Source organism: Ascidiella aspersa, chromosome 4 (genome assembly GCF_963924565.1).
Source record: "Ascidiella aspersa chromosome 4, kaAscAspe10.2, whole genome shotgun sequence".
Lineage (NCBI taxonomy): Eukaryota > Metazoa > Chordata > Ascidiacea > Phlebobranchia > Ascidiidae > Ascidiella > Ascidiella aspersa.
In genome coordinates, this window is record NC_139450.1 from 24,085,701 (window position 1) to 24,098,921 (window position 13,221).

General features: G+C 38.9%; 39 non-coding genes and 31 pseudogenes across 39 annotated transcripts; all 70 read right to left on the minus strand.

Annotated features, from left to right (window-relative positions):
- Positions 1-47: 47 nt before the first annotated feature.
- On the minus strand, positions 48-166 carry LOC146152369 (5S ribosomal RNA; annotated as a pseudogene).
- Positions 167-240: 74 nt separating this feature from the next.
- Positions 241-359, minus strand: LOC146152370 (5S ribosomal RNA; annotated as a pseudogene).
- A 74-nt stretch (positions 360-433) lies between these two features.
- LOC146152371 (5S ribosomal RNA) lies at positions 434-552 on the minus strand (annotated as a pseudogene).
- A 64-nt stretch (positions 553-616) lies between these two features.
- On the minus strand, positions 617-735 carry LOC146152372 (5S ribosomal RNA). Its single transcript, XR_014498573.1, has one exon. It is a non-coding gene; the product is annotated as a 5S ribosomal RNA (ribosomal RNA).
- Positions 736-799: 64 nt separating this feature from the next.
- On the minus strand, positions 800-918 carry LOC146152373 (5S ribosomal RNA). Its single transcript, XR_014498574.1, has one exon. It is a non-coding gene; the product is annotated as a 5S ribosomal RNA (ribosomal RNA).
- Positions 919-982: 64 nt separating this feature from the next.
- On the minus strand, positions 983-1,101 carry LOC146152374 (5S ribosomal RNA). The gene has a single exon (XR_014495980.1). It is a non-coding gene; the product is annotated as a 5S ribosomal RNA (ribosomal RNA).
- Positions 1,102-1,166: 65 nt separating this feature from the next.
- On the minus strand, positions 1,167-1,285 carry LOC146152375 (5S ribosomal RNA; annotated as a pseudogene).
- Positions 1,286-1,350: 65 nt separating this feature from the next.
- Positions 1,351-1,469, minus strand: LOC146152376 (5S ribosomal RNA). Its single transcript, XR_014497059.1, has one exon. It is a non-coding gene; the product is annotated as a 5S ribosomal RNA (ribosomal RNA).
- A 64-nt stretch (positions 1,470-1,533) lies between these two features.
- On the minus strand, positions 1,534-1,652 carry LOC146152377 (5S ribosomal RNA). The gene has a single exon (XR_014498575.1). It is a non-coding gene; the product is annotated as a 5S ribosomal RNA (ribosomal RNA).
- Positions 1,653-1,726: 74 nt separating this feature from the next.
- LOC146152378 (5S ribosomal RNA) lies at positions 1,727-1,845 on the minus strand (annotated as a pseudogene).
- A 74-nt stretch (positions 1,846-1,919) lies between these two features.
- LOC146152379 (5S ribosomal RNA) lies at positions 1,920-2,038 on the minus strand (annotated as a pseudogene).
- A 74-nt stretch (positions 2,039-2,112) lies between these two features.
- On the minus strand, positions 2,113-2,231 carry LOC146152380 (5S ribosomal RNA). The gene has a single exon (XR_014497630.1). It is a non-coding gene; the product is annotated as a 5S ribosomal RNA (ribosomal RNA).
- Positions 2,232-2,305: 74 nt separating this feature from the next.
- On the minus strand, positions 2,306-2,424 carry LOC146152381 (5S ribosomal RNA). The gene has a single exon (XR_014495819.1). It is a non-coding gene; the product is annotated as a 5S ribosomal RNA (ribosomal RNA).
- A 65-nt stretch (positions 2,425-2,489) lies between these two features.
- Positions 2,490-2,608, minus strand: LOC146152382 (5S ribosomal RNA). The gene has a single exon (XR_014497008.1). It is a non-coding gene; the product is annotated as a 5S ribosomal RNA (ribosomal RNA).
- Positions 2,609-2,682: 74 nt separating this feature from the next.
- Positions 2,683-2,802, minus strand: LOC146152383 (5S ribosomal RNA; annotated as a pseudogene).
- A 64-nt stretch (positions 2,803-2,866) lies between these two features.
- LOC146152384 (5S ribosomal RNA) lies at positions 2,867-2,985 on the minus strand (annotated as a pseudogene).
- A 74-nt stretch (positions 2,986-3,059) lies between these two features.
- LOC146152385 (5S ribosomal RNA) lies at positions 3,060-3,178 on the minus strand. The gene has a single exon (XR_014495867.1). It is a non-coding gene; the product is annotated as a 5S ribosomal RNA (ribosomal RNA).
- Positions 3,179-3,242: 64 nt separating this feature from the next.
- LOC146152386 (5S ribosomal RNA) lies at positions 3,243-3,361 on the minus strand. Its single transcript, XR_014495982.1, has one exon. It is a non-coding gene; the product is annotated as a 5S ribosomal RNA (ribosomal RNA).
- A 65-nt stretch (positions 3,362-3,426) lies between these two features.
- On the minus strand, positions 3,427-3,545 carry LOC146152387 (5S ribosomal RNA; annotated as a pseudogene).
- A 65-nt stretch (positions 3,546-3,610) lies between these two features.
- On the minus strand, positions 3,611-3,729 carry LOC146152388 (5S ribosomal RNA; annotated as a pseudogene).
- Positions 3,730-3,794: 65 nt separating this feature from the next.
- Positions 3,795-3,913, minus strand: LOC146152389 (5S ribosomal RNA). Its single transcript, XR_014496653.1, has one exon. It is a non-coding gene; the product is annotated as a 5S ribosomal RNA (ribosomal RNA).
- A 64-nt stretch (positions 3,914-3,977) lies between these two features.
- On the minus strand, positions 3,978-4,096 carry LOC146152390 (5S ribosomal RNA). Its single transcript, XR_014498576.1, has one exon. It is a non-coding gene; the product is annotated as a 5S ribosomal RNA (ribosomal RNA).
- Positions 4,097-4,170: 74 nt separating this feature from the next.
- Positions 4,171-4,289, minus strand: LOC146152391 (5S ribosomal RNA; annotated as a pseudogene).
- Positions 4,290-4,353: 64 nt separating this feature from the next.
- On the minus strand, positions 4,354-4,472 carry LOC146152392 (5S ribosomal RNA; annotated as a pseudogene).
- A 74-nt stretch (positions 4,473-4,546) lies between these two features.
- LOC146152393 (5S ribosomal RNA) lies at positions 4,547-4,665 on the minus strand. The gene has a single exon (XR_014495868.1). It is a non-coding gene; the product is annotated as a 5S ribosomal RNA (ribosomal RNA).
- Positions 4,666-4,729: 64 nt separating this feature from the next.
- On the minus strand, positions 4,730-4,848 carry LOC146152394 (5S ribosomal RNA). Its single transcript, XR_014495983.1, has one exon. It is a non-coding gene; the product is annotated as a 5S ribosomal RNA (ribosomal RNA).
- A 65-nt stretch (positions 4,849-4,913) lies between these two features.
- Positions 4,914-5,032, minus strand: LOC146152395 (5S ribosomal RNA; annotated as a pseudogene).
- A 65-nt stretch (positions 5,033-5,097) lies between these two features.
- LOC146152396 (5S ribosomal RNA) lies at positions 5,098-5,216 on the minus strand (annotated as a pseudogene).
- Positions 5,217-5,281: 65 nt separating this feature from the next.
- Positions 5,282-5,400, minus strand: LOC146152397 (5S ribosomal RNA). Its single transcript, XR_014496654.1, has one exon. It is a non-coding gene; the product is annotated as a 5S ribosomal RNA (ribosomal RNA).
- A 64-nt stretch (positions 5,401-5,464) lies between these two features.
- On the minus strand, positions 5,465-5,583 carry LOC146152398 (5S ribosomal RNA). Its single transcript, XR_014498577.1, has one exon. It is a non-coding gene; the product is annotated as a 5S ribosomal RNA (ribosomal RNA).
- A 74-nt stretch (positions 5,584-5,657) lies between these two features.
- Positions 5,658-5,776, minus strand: LOC146152399 (5S ribosomal RNA; annotated as a pseudogene).
- Positions 5,777-5,840: 64 nt separating this feature from the next.
- LOC146152400 (5S ribosomal RNA) lies at positions 5,841-5,959 on the minus strand. The gene has a single exon (XR_014495670.1). It is a non-coding gene; the product is annotated as a 5S ribosomal RNA (ribosomal RNA).
- Positions 5,960-6,023: 64 nt separating this feature from the next.
- On the minus strand, positions 6,024-6,142 carry LOC146152401 (5S ribosomal RNA). The gene has a single exon (XR_014498578.1). It is a non-coding gene; the product is annotated as a 5S ribosomal RNA (ribosomal RNA).
- Positions 6,143-6,206: 64 nt separating this feature from the next.
- On the minus strand, positions 6,207-6,325 carry LOC146152402 (5S ribosomal RNA). Its single transcript, XR_014497330.1, has one exon. It is a non-coding gene; the product is annotated as a 5S ribosomal RNA (ribosomal RNA).
- A 65-nt stretch (positions 6,326-6,390) lies between these two features.
- LOC146152403 (5S ribosomal RNA) lies at positions 6,391-6,509 on the minus strand (annotated as a pseudogene).
- A 65-nt stretch (positions 6,510-6,574) lies between these two features.
- Positions 6,575-6,693, minus strand: LOC146152404 (5S ribosomal RNA). Its single transcript, XR_014496667.1, has one exon. It is a non-coding gene; the product is annotated as a 5S ribosomal RNA (ribosomal RNA).
- Positions 6,694-6,757: 64 nt separating this feature from the next.
- On the minus strand, positions 6,758-6,876 carry LOC146152405 (5S ribosomal RNA). The gene has a single exon (XR_014498579.1). It is a non-coding gene; the product is annotated as a 5S ribosomal RNA (ribosomal RNA).
- Positions 6,877-6,950: 74 nt separating this feature from the next.
- Positions 6,951-7,069, minus strand: LOC146152406 (5S ribosomal RNA; annotated as a pseudogene).
- Positions 7,070-7,143: 74 nt separating this feature from the next.
- LOC146152407 (5S ribosomal RNA) lies at positions 7,144-7,262 on the minus strand (annotated as a pseudogene).
- A 74-nt stretch (positions 7,263-7,336) lies between these two features.
- On the minus strand, positions 7,337-7,455 carry LOC146152408 (5S ribosomal RNA; annotated as a pseudogene).
- A 74-nt stretch (positions 7,456-7,529) lies between these two features.
- Positions 7,530-7,648, minus strand: LOC146152409 (5S ribosomal RNA). Its single transcript, XR_014495729.1, has one exon. It is a non-coding gene; the product is annotated as a 5S ribosomal RNA (ribosomal RNA).
- A 65-nt stretch (positions 7,649-7,713) lies between these two features.
- Positions 7,714-7,832, minus strand: LOC146152410 (5S ribosomal RNA). The gene has a single exon (XR_014497009.1). It is a non-coding gene; the product is annotated as a 5S ribosomal RNA (ribosomal RNA).
- Positions 7,833-7,906: 74 nt separating this feature from the next.
- On the minus strand, positions 7,907-8,026 carry LOC146152411 (5S ribosomal RNA; annotated as a pseudogene).
- Positions 8,027-8,090: 64 nt separating this feature from the next.
- Positions 8,091-8,209, minus strand: LOC146152412 (5S ribosomal RNA; annotated as a pseudogene).
- A 74-nt stretch (positions 8,210-8,283) lies between these two features.
- Positions 8,284-8,402, minus strand: LOC146152413 (5S ribosomal RNA). Its single transcript, XR_014498580.1, has one exon. It is a non-coding gene; the product is annotated as a 5S ribosomal RNA (ribosomal RNA).
- Positions 8,403-8,466: 64 nt separating this feature from the next.
- Positions 8,467-8,585, minus strand: LOC146152414 (5S ribosomal RNA). Its single transcript, XR_014495984.1, has one exon. It is a non-coding gene; the product is annotated as a 5S ribosomal RNA (ribosomal RNA).
- Positions 8,586-8,650: 65 nt separating this feature from the next.
- LOC146152415 (5S ribosomal RNA) lies at positions 8,651-8,769 on the minus strand (annotated as a pseudogene).
- A 65-nt stretch (positions 8,770-8,834) lies between these two features.
- On the minus strand, positions 8,835-8,953 carry LOC146152416 (5S ribosomal RNA; annotated as a pseudogene).
- A 65-nt stretch (positions 8,954-9,018) lies between these two features.
- LOC146152417 (5S ribosomal RNA) lies at positions 9,019-9,137 on the minus strand. Its single transcript, XR_014496655.1, has one exon. It is a non-coding gene; the product is annotated as a 5S ribosomal RNA (ribosomal RNA).
- Positions 9,138-9,201: 64 nt separating this feature from the next.
- Positions 9,202-9,320, minus strand: LOC146152418 (5S ribosomal RNA). Its single transcript, XR_014497064.1, has one exon. It is a non-coding gene; the product is annotated as a 5S ribosomal RNA (ribosomal RNA).
- Positions 9,321-9,394: 74 nt separating this feature from the next.
- On the minus strand, positions 9,395-9,513 carry LOC146152419 (5S ribosomal RNA; annotated as a pseudogene).
- A 74-nt stretch (positions 9,514-9,587) lies between these two features.
- On the minus strand, positions 9,588-9,706 carry LOC146152420 (5S ribosomal RNA). Its single transcript, XR_014497044.1, has one exon. It is a non-coding gene; the product is annotated as a 5S ribosomal RNA (ribosomal RNA).
- A 74-nt stretch (positions 9,707-9,780) lies between these two features.
- LOC146152421 (5S ribosomal RNA) lies at positions 9,781-9,899 on the minus strand (annotated as a pseudogene).
- Positions 9,900-9,963: 64 nt separating this feature from the next.
- On the minus strand, positions 9,964-10,082 carry LOC146152422 (5S ribosomal RNA). Its single transcript, XR_014495999.1, has one exon. It is a non-coding gene; the product is annotated as a 5S ribosomal RNA (ribosomal RNA).
- A 74-nt stretch (positions 10,083-10,156) lies between these two features.
- On the minus strand, positions 10,157-10,275 carry LOC146152423 (5S ribosomal RNA). The gene has a single exon (XR_014495730.1). It is a non-coding gene; the product is annotated as a 5S ribosomal RNA (ribosomal RNA).
- A 64-nt stretch (positions 10,276-10,339) lies between these two features.
- On the minus strand, positions 10,340-10,458 carry LOC146152424 (5S ribosomal RNA). The gene has a single exon (XR_014495681.1). It is a non-coding gene; the product is annotated as a 5S ribosomal RNA (ribosomal RNA).
- A 64-nt stretch (positions 10,459-10,522) lies between these two features.
- LOC146152425 (5S ribosomal RNA) lies at positions 10,523-10,641 on the minus strand. The gene has a single exon (XR_014495985.1). It is a non-coding gene; the product is annotated as a 5S ribosomal RNA (ribosomal RNA).
- Positions 10,642-10,706: 65 nt separating this feature from the next.
- Positions 10,707-10,825, minus strand: LOC146152426 (5S ribosomal RNA). The gene has a single exon (XR_014497487.1). It is a non-coding gene; the product is annotated as a 5S ribosomal RNA (ribosomal RNA).
- A 74-nt stretch (positions 10,826-10,899) lies between these two features.
- LOC146152427 (5S ribosomal RNA) lies at positions 10,900-11,018 on the minus strand. Its single transcript, XR_014497631.1, has one exon. It is a non-coding gene; the product is annotated as a 5S ribosomal RNA (ribosomal RNA).
- A 74-nt stretch (positions 11,019-11,092) lies between these two features.
- Positions 11,093-11,211, minus strand: LOC146152428 (5S ribosomal RNA). Its single transcript, XR_014497812.1, has one exon. It is a non-coding gene; the product is annotated as a 5S ribosomal RNA (ribosomal RNA).
- A 65-nt stretch (positions 11,212-11,276) lies between these two features.
- LOC146152429 (5S ribosomal RNA) lies at positions 11,277-11,395 on the minus strand. Its single transcript, XR_014497010.1, has one exon. It is a non-coding gene; the product is annotated as a 5S ribosomal RNA (ribosomal RNA).
- A 74-nt stretch (positions 11,396-11,469) lies between these two features.
- Positions 11,470-11,589, minus strand: LOC146152430 (5S ribosomal RNA; annotated as a pseudogene).
- A 64-nt stretch (positions 11,590-11,653) lies between these two features.
- On the minus strand, positions 11,654-11,772 carry LOC146152431 (5S ribosomal RNA). Its single transcript, XR_014498581.1, has one exon. It is a non-coding gene; the product is annotated as a 5S ribosomal RNA (ribosomal RNA).
- Positions 11,773-11,836: 64 nt separating this feature from the next.
- Positions 11,837-11,955, minus strand: LOC146152432 (5S ribosomal RNA; annotated as a pseudogene).
- Positions 11,956-12,020: 65 nt separating this feature from the next.
- LOC146152433 (5S ribosomal RNA) lies at positions 12,021-12,139 on the minus strand (annotated as a pseudogene).
- Positions 12,140-12,204: 65 nt separating this feature from the next.
- Positions 12,205-12,323, minus strand: LOC146152434 (5S ribosomal RNA). The gene has a single exon (XR_014498582.1). It is a non-coding gene; the product is annotated as a 5S ribosomal RNA (ribosomal RNA).
- Positions 12,324-12,387: 64 nt separating this feature from the next.
- Positions 12,388-12,506, minus strand: LOC146152435 (5S ribosomal RNA). Its single transcript, XR_014498584.1, has one exon. It is a non-coding gene; the product is annotated as a 5S ribosomal RNA (ribosomal RNA).
- Positions 12,507-12,733: 227 nt separating this feature from the next.
- On the minus strand, positions 12,734-12,852 carry LOC146152436 (5S ribosomal RNA; annotated as a pseudogene).
- A 65-nt stretch (positions 12,853-12,917) lies between these two features.
- On the minus strand, positions 12,918-13,036 carry LOC146152437 (5S ribosomal RNA; annotated as a pseudogene).
- A 65-nt stretch (positions 13,037-13,101) lies between these two features.
- On the minus strand, positions 13,102-13,220 carry LOC146152438 (5S ribosomal RNA; annotated as a pseudogene).
- Between the last annotated feature and the right edge of the window lies 1 nt (position 13,221).

Consider the following 13,221-nt stretch of genomic DNA (forward strand, 5'->3'; position numbering starts at 1 on the left):
AATCTTTAAAAATGTTAACGTTCAAATATATTTAAAAAATCATATTTTGCCTATGACAATTGGTATTCCTAGGCGGTCACCCATCCAAGTAGCAACCAATCCCGATGTTGCTTAACTTCCGAGATCGGACGAGATCGGGTGCATTCAACCTGGTTTGGTCGTAGACAGTATTGGTCAACATTTTTTGGTCTAAAATCTTTAAAAATGTTAACATTTAAATATATTTTAAAAATCATATTTTGCCTATGACAATTCGTATTGCTAGGCGGACACCCATCCAGGTACTAACCAATCCAGACGTTGCTTAACTTCCGAGATCGGACGAGATCGGGTGCATTCAACCTGGTATGGTCGTACACAGTATTGGTCAACATTTTTTGGTCTAAAATCTTCAAAAATGTTAACATATAAATATATTTTATAAATCATATTTTGCCTATGACAATTGGAATTCCTATGCGGTCACCCATCCAAGTAATAACCAATTCCGACGTTGCTTAACTTCCGAGATCGGACGAGATCGGGTGCATTCAACCTGGTATGGTCGTAAGCAGTATTTCTCAACATTTTACGTCTAATCTATTTAAAAAAGTAAAAACTTAAATAAATCATATTTTGCCTACGACAATTGGTATTCCTAGGCGGTCACCCATCCAAGTACTAACCAATCCCGACGTTGCTTAACTTCCGAGATCGGACGAGATCGGGTGCATTCAACCTGGTATGGTCGTAGACAGTATTGGTCAACATTTATGGTCTAATCTATTTAAAAATGTAAAAACTTAAACAAATCATATTGTGCCTACGACAATTGGTATTCCTAGGCGGTCACCCATCCAAGTACTAACCAATCCCGACGTTGCTTAACTTCCGAGATCGGACGAGATCGGGTGCATTCAACCTGGTATGGTCGTAGACAGTATTGGTCAACATTTATGGTCTAATCTATTTAAAAATGTAAAAACTTAAACAAATCATATTGTGCCTACGACAATTGGTATTCCTAGGTGGTCACCCATCCAAGTACTAACCAATCCCGACGTTGCTTAACTTCCGAGATCGGACGAGATCGGGTGCATTCAACCTGGTATGGTCGTAGCCAGTATTGGTCAACATTTTTAGGTCTAATCTATTTAAAAATGTAAAAACTTAAATAAATCATATTTTGCCTACGACAATTGGTACTCCTAGGCGGTCACCCATCCAAGTACTAACCAATCCCGACGTTGCTTAACTTCCGAGATCGGACGAGATCGGGTGCATTCAACCTGGTATGTTCGTAGCCAGTATTGGTCAACATTTTTTGGTCTAATCTATTTAAAAATGTAAAAACTTATATAAATCATATTTTGCCTACGACAATTGGTATTCCTAGGCGGTCACCCATCCAAGTACTAACTAATCCCGACGTTGCTTAACTTCCGAGATCGGACGAGATCGGGTGCATTCAACCTGGTATGGTCGTAGACAGTATTGGTCAACATTTATGGTCTAATCTATTTAAAAATGTAAAAACTTAAATAAATGATATTATGCCTACGACAATTGGTATTCCTAGGCGGTCACCCATCCAAGTACTAACCAATCCCGACGTTGCTTAACTTCCGAGATCGGACGAGATCGGGTGCATTCAACCTGGTATGGTCGTAGACAGTATTGGTCAACATTTTTTGGTCTAAAATCTTTAAAAATGTTAACATTTAAATATATTTTAAAAATCATATTTTGCCTATGACAATTCGTATTGCTAGGCGGACACCCATCCAAGAACTAACCAATCCCGACGTTGCTTAACTTCCGAGATCGGACGAGATCGGGTGCATTCAACCTGGTATGGTCGTAGACAGTATTGGTCAACATTTTTTGGTCTAAAATCTTCAACAATGTTAACATTTAAATATATTTTGTAAATCATATTTTGCCTATGACAATTGGAATTACTATGCGGTCACCCATCCACGTACTAACCAATCCCGACATTGCTTAACTTCCGAGATCGGACGAGATCGGGTGCATTCAACCTGGTATGGTCGTAGACAGTATTGGTCAACATTTTTTGGTCTAAAATCTTTAAAAATGTTAACATTTAAATATATTTTAAAAATAATATTTTGCCTATGACAATTGGTATTCCTAGGCGGTCACCCATCCAAGTACTAACCAATCCCAAAGTTGCTTAACTTCCGAGATCGGACGAGATCGGGTGCATTCAACCTGGTGTGATCGTAGACAGTATTGGTCAACATTTTTTGGTCTAAAATCTTTAAAAATGTTAACATTTAAATATATTTTAAAAATCATATTTTGCCTATGACAATTGGTATTCCTAGGCGGTCACCCATCCAGGTACTAACCAATCCCAAAGTTGCTTAACTTCCGAGATCGGACGAGATCGGGTGCATTCAACCTGGTATGGTCGTAGACAGAATTGGTCAACATTTATGGTCTATTCGATTTAAAAATGTAAAAAACTTAAATAAATCATATTGTTCCTACGACAATTGGTACTCCTAGGCGGTCACCCATCCAAGTACTAACCAATCCCGACGTTGCTTAACTTCCGAGATCGGACGAGATCGGGTGCATTCAACCTGGTATGGTCGTAGACAGTATTGGTCAACATTTTTTGGTCTAAAATCTTTAAAAATATTAACATTTAAATATATTTTAAAAATCATATTTTGCCTATGACAATTGGTATTCCTAGGCCCGTCACCCATCCAAGTACTAACCAATCCCGACGTTGCTTAACTTCCAAGATCGGACGAGATCGGGTGCATTCAACCTGGTATGGTCGTAGACAGTATTGGTCAACATTTATGGTCTAATCTATTTAAAAATGTAAAAACTTAAATAAATCATATTTTGCCTATGACAATTCGTATTGCTAGGCGGACACCCATCAAAGTACTAACCAATCCCGACGTTGCTTAACTTCCGAGATCGGACGAGATCGGGTGCATTCAATCTGGTATGGTCGTATACACTATTGGTCAACATTTTTTGGTCTAAAATCTTCAAAAATGTTAACATTTAAATATATTTTATAAATCATATTTTGCCTACGACAATTGGCATTCCTAGGCGGTCACCCATCCAAGTACTAACCAATCCCGACGTTGCTTAACTTCCGAGATCGGACGAGATCGGGTGCATTCAACCTGGTATGGTCGTAGACAGTATTGGTCAACATTTATGGTCTAATCTATTTAAAAATGTAAAAACTTAAACAAATCATATTGTGCCTACGACAATTGGTATTCCTAGGTGGTCACCCATCCAAGTACTAACCAATCCCGACGTTGCTTAACTTCCGAGATCGGACGAGATCGGGTGCATTCAACCTGGTATGGTCGTAGCCAGTATTGGTCAACATTTTTAGGTCTAATCTATTTAAAAATGTAAAAACTTAAATAAATCATATTTTGCCTACGACAATTGGTACTCCTAGGCGGTCACCCATCCAAGTACTAACCAATCCCGACATTGCTTAACTTCCGAGATCGGACGAGATCGGGTGCATTCAACCTGGTATGTTCGTAGCCAGTATTGGTCAACATTTTTTGGTCTAATCTATTTAAAAATGTAAAAACTTAAATAAATCATATTTTGCCTACGACAATTGGTATTCCTAGGCGGTCACCCATCCAAGTACTAACCAATCCCGACGTTGCTTAACTTCCGAGATCGGACAAGATCGGGTGCATTCAACCTGGTATGTTCGTAGCCAGTATTGGTCAACATTTTTTGGTCTAATCTAATTAAAAATGTAAAAACTTAAATAAATCATATTTTGCCTACGACAATTGGTATTCCTAGGCGGTCACCCATCCAAGTACTAACCAATCCCGACGTTGCTTAACTTCCGAGATCGGACGAGATCGGGTGCATTCAACCTGGTACGGTCGTAGACAGTATTGGTCAACATTTATGGTCTAATCTATTTAAAAATGTAAAAACTTAAATAAATGATATTATGCCTACGACAATTGGTATTCCTAGGCGGTCACCCATCCAAGTACTAACCAATCCCGACGTTGCTTAACTTCCGAGATCGGACGAGATCGGGTGCATTCAACCTGGTATGGTCGTAGACAGTATTGGTCAACATTTTTTGGTCTAAAATCTTCAACAATGTTAACATTTAAATATATTTTATAAATCATATTTTGCCTATGACAATTGGAATTCCTATGCGGTCACCCATCCAAGTACTAACCAATCCCGACATTGCTTAACTTCCGAGATCGGACGAGATCGGGTGCATTCAACCTGGTATGGTCGTAGACAGTATTGGTCAACATTTATGGTCTAATCTATTTAAAAATGTAAAAACTTAAATAAATCATATTTTGCCTATGACAATTCGTATTGCTAGGCGGACACCCATCCAAGTACTAACCAATCCCGACGTTGCTTAACTTCCGAGATCGGACGAGATCGGGTGCATTCAATCTGGTATGGTCGTAGACACTATTGGTCAACATTTTTTGGTCTAAAATCTTCAAAAATGTTAACATTTAAATATATTTTATAAATCATATTTTGCCTACGACAATTGGCATTCCTAGGCGGTCACCCATCCAAGTACTAACCAATCCCGACGTTGCTTAACTTCCGAGATCGGACGAGATCGGGTGCATTCAACCTGGTATGGTCGTAGACAGTATTGGTCAACATTTATGGTCTAATCTATTTAAAAATGTAAAAACTTAAACAAATCATATTGTGCCTACGACAATTGGTATTCCTAGGTGGTCACCCATCCAAGTACTAACCAATCCCGACGTTGCTTAACTTCCGAGATCGGACGAGATCGGGTGCATTCAACCTGGTATGGTCGTAGCCAGTATTGGTCAACATTTTTAGGTCTAATCTATTTAAAAATGTAAAAACTTAAATAAATCATATTTTGCCTACGACAATTGGTACTCCTAGGCGGTCACCCATCCAAGTACTAACCAATCCCGACATTGCTTAACTTCCGAGATCGGACGAGATCGGGTGCATTCAACCTGGTATGTTCGTAGCCAGTATTGGTCAACATTTTTTGGTCTAATCTATTTAAAAATGTAAAAACTTAAATAAATCATATTTTGCCTACGACAATTGGTATTCCTAGGCGGTCACCCATCCAAGTACTAACCAATCCCGACGTTGCTTAACTTCCGAGATCGGACAAGATCGGGTGCATTCAACCTGGTATGTTCGTAGCCAGTATTGGTCAACATTTTTTGGTCTAATCTAATTAAAAATGTAAAAACTTAAATAAATCATATTTTGCCTACGACAATTGGTATTCCTAGGCGGTCACCCATCCAAGTACTAACCAATCCCGACGTTGCTTAACTTCCGAGATCGGACGAGATCGGGTGCATTCAACCTGGTACGGTCGTAGACAGTATTGGTCAACATTTATGGTCTAATCTATTTAAAAATGTAAAAACTTAAATAAATGATATTATGCCTACGACAATTGGTATTCCTAGGCGGTCACCCATCCAAGTACTAACCAATCCCGACGTTGCTTAACTTCCGAGATCGGACGAGATCGGGTGCATTCAACCTGGTATGGTCGTAGACAGTATTGGTCAACATTTTTTGGTCTAAAATCTTCAGCAATGTTAACATTTAAATATATTTTATAAATCATATTTTGCCTATGACAATTGGAATTCCTATGCGGTCACCCATCCAAGTACTAACCAATCCCGACATTGCTTAACTTCCGAGATCGGACGAGATCGGGTGCATTCAACCTGGTATGGTCGTAGACAGTATTGGTCAACATTTATGGTCTAATCTATTTAAAAATGTAAAAACTTAAACAAATCATATTGTGCCTACGACAATTGGTATTCCTAGGTGGTCACCCATCCAAGTACTAACCAATCCCGACGTTGCTTAACTTCCGAGATCGGACGAGATCGGGTGCATTCAACCTGGTATGGTCGTAGACAGTATTGGTCAACATTTATGGTCTAATCTATTTAAAAATGTAAAAACTTAAACAAATCATATCGTGCCTACGACAATTGGTATTCCTAGGCGGTCACCCATCCAAGTACTAACCAATCCCGACGTTGCTTAACTTCCGAGATCGGACGAGATCGGGTGCATTCAACCTGGTATGGTCGTAGACAGTATTGGTCAACATTTATGGTCTAATCTATTTAAAAATGTAAAAACTTAAACAAATCATATTGTGCCTACGACAATTGGTATTCCTAGGTGGTCACCCATCCAAGTACTAACCAATCCCGACGTTGCTTAACTTCCGAGATCGGACGAGATCGAGTGCATTCAACCTGGTATGGTCGTAGCCAGTATTGGTCAACATTTTTAGGTCTAATCTATTTAAAAATGTAAAAACTTAAATAAATCATATTTTGCCTACGACAATTGGTACTCCTAGGCGGTCACCCATCCAAGTACTAACCAATCCCGACGTTGCTTAACTTCCGAGATCGGACGAGATCGGGTGCATTCAACCTGGTATGTTCGTAGCCAGTATTGGTCAACATTTTTTGGTCTAATCTATTTAAAAATGTAAAAACTTAAATAAATCATATTTTGCCTACGACAATTGGTATTCCTAGGCGGTCACCCATCCAAGTACTAACCAATCCCGACGTTGCTTAACTTCCGAGATCGGACGAGATCGGGTGCATTCAACCTGGTATGGTCGTATACAGTATTGGTCAACATTTATGGTCTAATCTATTTAAAAATGTAAAAACTTAAATAAATGATATTATGCCTACGACAATTGGTATTCCTAGGCGGTCACCCATCCAAGTACTAACCAATCCCGACGTTGCTTAACTTCCGAGATCGGACGAGATCGGGTGCATTCAACCTGGTATGGTCGTAGACAGTATTGGTCAACATTTTTTGGTCTAAAATCTTTAACAATGTTAACATTTAAATATATTTTAAAAATCATATTTTGCCTATGACAATTCGTATTGCTAGGCGGACACCCATCCAAGAACTAACCAATCCCGACGTTGCTTAACTTCCGAGATCGGACGAGATCGGGTGCATTCAACCTGGTATGGTCGTAGACAGTATTGGTCAACATTTTTTGGTCTAAAATCTTCAACAATGTTAACATTTAAATATATTTTGTAAATCATATTTTGCCTATGACAATTGGAATTCCTATGCGGTCACCCATCCAAGTACTAACCAATCCCGACATTGCTTAACTTCCGAGATCGGACGAGATCGGGTGCATTCAACCTGGTATGGTCGTAGACAATATTGGTCAACATTTTTTGGTCTAAAATCTTTAAAAATGTAAACATTTAAATATATTTTAAAAATAATATTTTGCCTATGACAATTGGTATTCCTAGGCGGTCACCCATCCAAGTACTAACCAATCCCAAAGTTTCTTAACTTCCGAGATCGGACGAGATCGGGTGCATTCAACCTGGTGTGATCGTAGACAGTATTGGTCAACATTTTTTGGTCTAAAATCTTTAAAAATGTTAACATTTAAATATATTTTAAAAATCATATTTTGCCTATGACAATTGGTATTCCTAGGCGGTCACCCATCCAAGTACTAACCAATCCCAAAGTTGCTTAACTTCCGAGATCGGACGAGATCGGGTGCATTCAACCTGGTATGGTCGTAGACAGTATTGGTCAACATTTATGGTCTATTCTATTTAAAAATGTAAAAAACTTAAATAAATCATATTGTTCCTACGACAATTGGTACTCCTAGGCGGTCACCCATCCAAGTACTAACCAATCCCGACGTTGCTTAACTTCCGAGATCGGACGAGATCGGGTGCATTCAACCTGGTATGGTCGTAGACAGTATTGGTCAACATTTTTTGGTCTAAAATCTTTAAAAATATTAACATTTAAATATATTTTAAAAATCATATTTTGCCTATGACAATTGGTATTCCTAGGCCCGTCACCCATCCAAGTACTAACCAATCCCGACGTTGCTTAACTTCCAAGATCGGACGAGATCGGGTGCATTCAACCTGGTATGGTCGTAGACAGTATTGGTCAACATTTATGGTCTAATCTATTTAAAAATGTAAAAACTTAAATAAATCATATTTTGCCTATGACAATTCGTATTGCTAGGCGGACACCCATCCAAGTACTAACCAATCCCGACGTTGCTTAACTTCCGAGATCGGACGAGATCGGGTGCATTCAATCTGGTATGGTCGTAGACACTATTGGTCAACATTTTTTGGTCTAAAATCTTCAAAAATGTTAACATTTAAATATATTTTATAAATCATATTTTGCCTACGACAATTGGTATTCCTAGGCGGTCACCCATCCAAGTACTAACCAATCCCGACGTTGCTTAACTTCCGAGATCGGACGAGATCGGGTGCATTCAACCTGGTATGGTCGTAGACAGTATTGGTCAACATTTATGGTCTAATCTACTTAAAAATGTAAAAACTTAAACAAATCATATTGTGCCTACGACAATTGGTATTCCTAGGTGGTCACCCATCCAAGTACTAACCAATCCCGACGTTGCTTAACTTCCGAGATCGGACGAGATCGGGTGCATTCAACCTGGTATGGTCGTAGCCAGTATTGGTCAACATTTTTAGGTCTAATCTATTTAAAAATGTAAAAACTTAAATAAATCATATTTTGCCTACGACAATTGGTACTCCTAGGCGGTCACCCATCCAAGTACTAACCAATCCCGACGTTGCTTAACTTCCGAGATCGGACGAGATCGGGTGCATTCAACCTGGTATGTTCGTAGCCAGTATTGGTCAACATTTTTTGGTCTAATCTATTTAAAAATGTAAAAACTTAAATAAATCATATTTTGCCTACGATAATTGGTATTCCTAGGCGGTCACCCATCCAAGTACTAACCAATCCCGACGTTGCTTAACTTCCGAGATCGGACAAGATCGGGTGCATTCAACCTGGTATGTTCGTAGCCAGTATTGGTCAACATTTTTTGGTCTAATCTATTTAAAAATGTAAAAACTTAAATAAATCATATTTTGCCTACGACAATTGGTATTCCTAGGCGGTCACCCATCCAAGTACTAACCAATCCCGACGTTGCTTAACTTCCGAGATCGGACGAGATCGGGTGCATTCAACCTGGTACGGTCGTAGACAGTATTGGTCAACATTTATCGTCTAATCTATTTAAAAATGTAAAAACTTAAATAAATGATATTATGCCTACGACAATTGGTATTCCTAGGCGGTCACCCATCCAAGTACTAACCAATCCCGACGTTGCTTAACTTCCGAGATCGGACGAGATCGGGTGCATTCAACCTGGTATGGTCGTACACAGTATTGGTCAACATTTTTTGGTCTAAAATCTTCAACAATGTTAACATTTAAATATATTTTATAAATCATATTTTGCCTATGACAATTGGAATTCCTATGCGGTCACCCATCCAAGTACTAACCAATCCCGACATTGCTTAACTTCCGAGATCGGACGAGATCGGGTGCATTCAACCTGGTATGGTCGTAGACAGTATTGGTCAACATTTTTTGGTCTAAAATCTTTAAAAATGTTAACATTTAAATATATTTTAAAAATCGTATTTTGCCTATGACAATTGGTATTCCTAGGCGGTCACCCATCCAAGTACTAACCAATCCCAAAGTTGCTTAACTTCCGAGATCGGACGAGATCGGGTGCATTCAACCTGGTGTGGTCGTAGACAGTATTGGTCAACATTTTTTGGTCTAAAATCTTTAAAAATGTTAACATTTAAATATATTTTAGGAATCATATTTTGCCTATGACAATTGGAATTCCTATGCGGTCACCCATCCAAGTACTAACCAATCCCGACGTTGCTTGACTTCCGAGATCGGACGAGATCGGGTGCATTCAACCTGGTATGGTCGTAAGCAGTATTTCTCAACATTTTACGTCTAATCTATTTAAAAAAGTAAAAACTTAAATAAATCATATTTTGCCTACGACAATTGGTATTCCTAGGCGGTCACCCATCCAAGTACTAACCAATCCCGACATTGCTTAACTTCCGAGATCGGACGAGATCGGGTGCATTCAACCTGGTATGGTCGTAGACAGTATTGGTCAACATTTTTTGGTCTAAAATCTTTAAAAATGTTAACATTTAAATATATTTTAAAAATCGTATTTTGCCTATGACAATTGGTATTCCTAGGCGGTCACCCATCCAAGTACTAACCAATCCCAAAGTTGCTTAACTTCCGAGATCGGACGAGATCGGGTGCATTCAACCTGGTATGGTCGTAGACAGTATTGGTCAACATTTATGGTCTAATCTATTTAAAAATGTAAAAACTTAAACAAATCATATTGTGCCTACGACAATTGGTATTCCTAGGTGGTCACCCATCCAAGTACTAACCAATCCCGACGTTGCTTAACTTCCGAGATCGGACGAGATCGGGTGCATTCAACCTGGTATGGTCGTAGACAGTATTGGTCAACATTTATGGTCTAATCTATTTAAAAATGTAAAAACTTAAACAAATCATATTGTGCCTACGACAATTGGTATTCCTAGGTGGTCACCCATCCAAGTACTAACCAATCCCGACGTTGCTTAACTTCCGAGATCGGACGAGATCGGGTGCATTCAACCTGGTATGGTCGTAGCCAGTATTGGTCAACATTTTTAGGTCTAATCTATTTAAAAATGTAAAAACTTAAATAAATCATATTTTGCCTACGACAATTGGTACTCCTAGGCGGTCACCCATCCAAGTACTAACCAATCCCGACGTTGCTTAACTTCCGAGATCGGACGAGATCGGGTGCATTCAACCTGGTGTGATCGTAGACAGTATTGGTCAACATTTTTTGGTCTAAAATCTTTAAAAATGTTAACATTTAAATATATTTTAAAAATCATATTTTGCCTATGACAATTGGTATTCCTAGGCGGTCACCCATCCAAGTACTAACCAATCCCAAAGTTGCTTAACTTCCGAGATCGGACGAGATCGGGTGCATTCAACCTGGTGTGATCGTAGACAGTATTGGTCAACATTTTTTGGTCTAAAATCTTTAAAAATGTTAACATTTAAATATATTTTAAAAATCATATTTTGCCTATGACAATTGGTATTCCTAGGCGGTCACCCATCCAAGTACTAACCAATCCCAAAGTTGCTTAACTTCCGAGATCGGACGAGATCGGGTGCATTCAACCTGGTATGCTCGTAGACAGTATTGGTCAACATTTATGGTCTATTCTATTTAAAAATGTAAAAAACTTAAATAAATCATTTTGTTCCTACGACAATTGGTACTCCTAGGCGGTCACCCATCCAAGTACTAACCAATCCCGACGTTGCTTAACTTCCGAGATCGGACGAGATCGGGTGCATTCAACCTGGTATGGTCGTAGACAGTATTGGTCAACATTTTTTGGTCTAAAATCTTTAAAAATATTAACATTTAAATATATTTTAAAAATCATATTTTGCCTATGACAATTGGTATTCCTAGGCCCGTCACCCATCCAAGTACTAACCAATCCCGACGTTGCTTAACTTCCAAGATCGGACGAGATCGGGTGCATTCAACCTGGTATGGTCGTAGACAGTATTGGTCAACATTTATGGTCTAATCTATTTAAAAATGTAAAAACTTAAACAAATCATATTGTGCCTACGACAATTGGTATTCCTAGGCGGTCACCCATCCAAGTACTAACCAATCCCGACGTTGCTTAACTTCCGAGATCGGACGAGATCGGGTGCATTCAACCTGGTATGGTCGTAGACAGTATTGGACAACATTTATGGTCTAATCTATTTAAAAATGTAAAAACTTAAACAAATCATATTGTGCCTACGACAATTGGTATTCCTAGGTGGTCACCCATCCAAGTACTAACCAATCCCGACGTTGCTTAACTTCCGTGATCGGACGAGATCGGGTGCATTCAACCTGGTATGGTCGTAGCCAGTATTGGTCAACATTTTTAGGTCTAAACTATATAAAAATGTAAAAACTTAATTAAATCATATTTTACCTACGACAATTGGTACTCCTAGGCGGTCACCCATCCAAGTACTAATCAATCCCGACGTTGCTTAACTTCCGAGATCGGACGAGATCGGGTGCATTCAACCTGGTATGTTCGTAGCCAGTATTGGTCAACATTTTTTGGTCTAATCTATTTAAAAATGTAAAAACTTAAATAAATCATATTTTGCCTACGACAATTGGTATTCCTAGGCGGTCACCCATCCAAGTACTAACCAATCCCGACGTTGCTTAACTTCCGAGATCGGACGAGATCGGGTGCATTCAACCTGGTATGGTCGTAGACAGTATTGGTCAACATTTATGGTCTAATCTATTTAAAAATGTAAAAACTTAAATAAATGATATTATGCCTACGACAATTGGTATTCCTAGGCGGTCACCCATCCAAGTACTAACCAATCCCGACGTTGCTTAACTTCCGAGATCGGACGAGATCGGGTGCATTCAACCTGGTATGGTCGTAGACAGTATTGGTCAACATTTTTTGGTCTAAAATCTTTAAAAATGTTAACATTTAAATATATTTTAAAAATCATATTTTGCCTATGACAATCCCGACGTTGCTTAACTTCCGAGATCGGACGAGATCGGGTGCATTCAACCTGGTATGGTCGTACACAGTATTGGTCAACATTTTTTGGTCTAAAATCTTCAAAAATGTTAACATTTAAATATATTTTATAAATCATATTTTGCCTATGACAATTGGAATTCCTATGCGGTCACCCATCCAAGTACTAACCAATCCCGACGTTGCTTAACTTCCGAGATCGGACGAGATCGGGTGCATTCAACCTGGTATGGTCGTAGCCAGTATTGGTCAACATTTTTTGGTCTAATCTATTTAAAAATGTAAAAACTTAAATAAATCATATTTTGCCTATGACAATTGGAATTCCTATGCGGTCACCCATCCAAGTACTAACCAATCCCGACGTTGCTTAACTTCCGAGATCGGACGAGATCGGGTGCATTCAACCTGGTATGGTCGTAGCCAGTATTGGTCAACATTTTTTGGTCTAATCTATTTAAAAATGTAAAAACTTAAATAAATCATATTTTGCCTACGACAATTGGTATTCCTAGGCGGTCACCCATCCAAGTACTAACCAATCCCGACGTTGCTTTACTTCCGAGATCGGACGAGATCGGGTGCATTATACCTGGTATGTTCGTAGCCA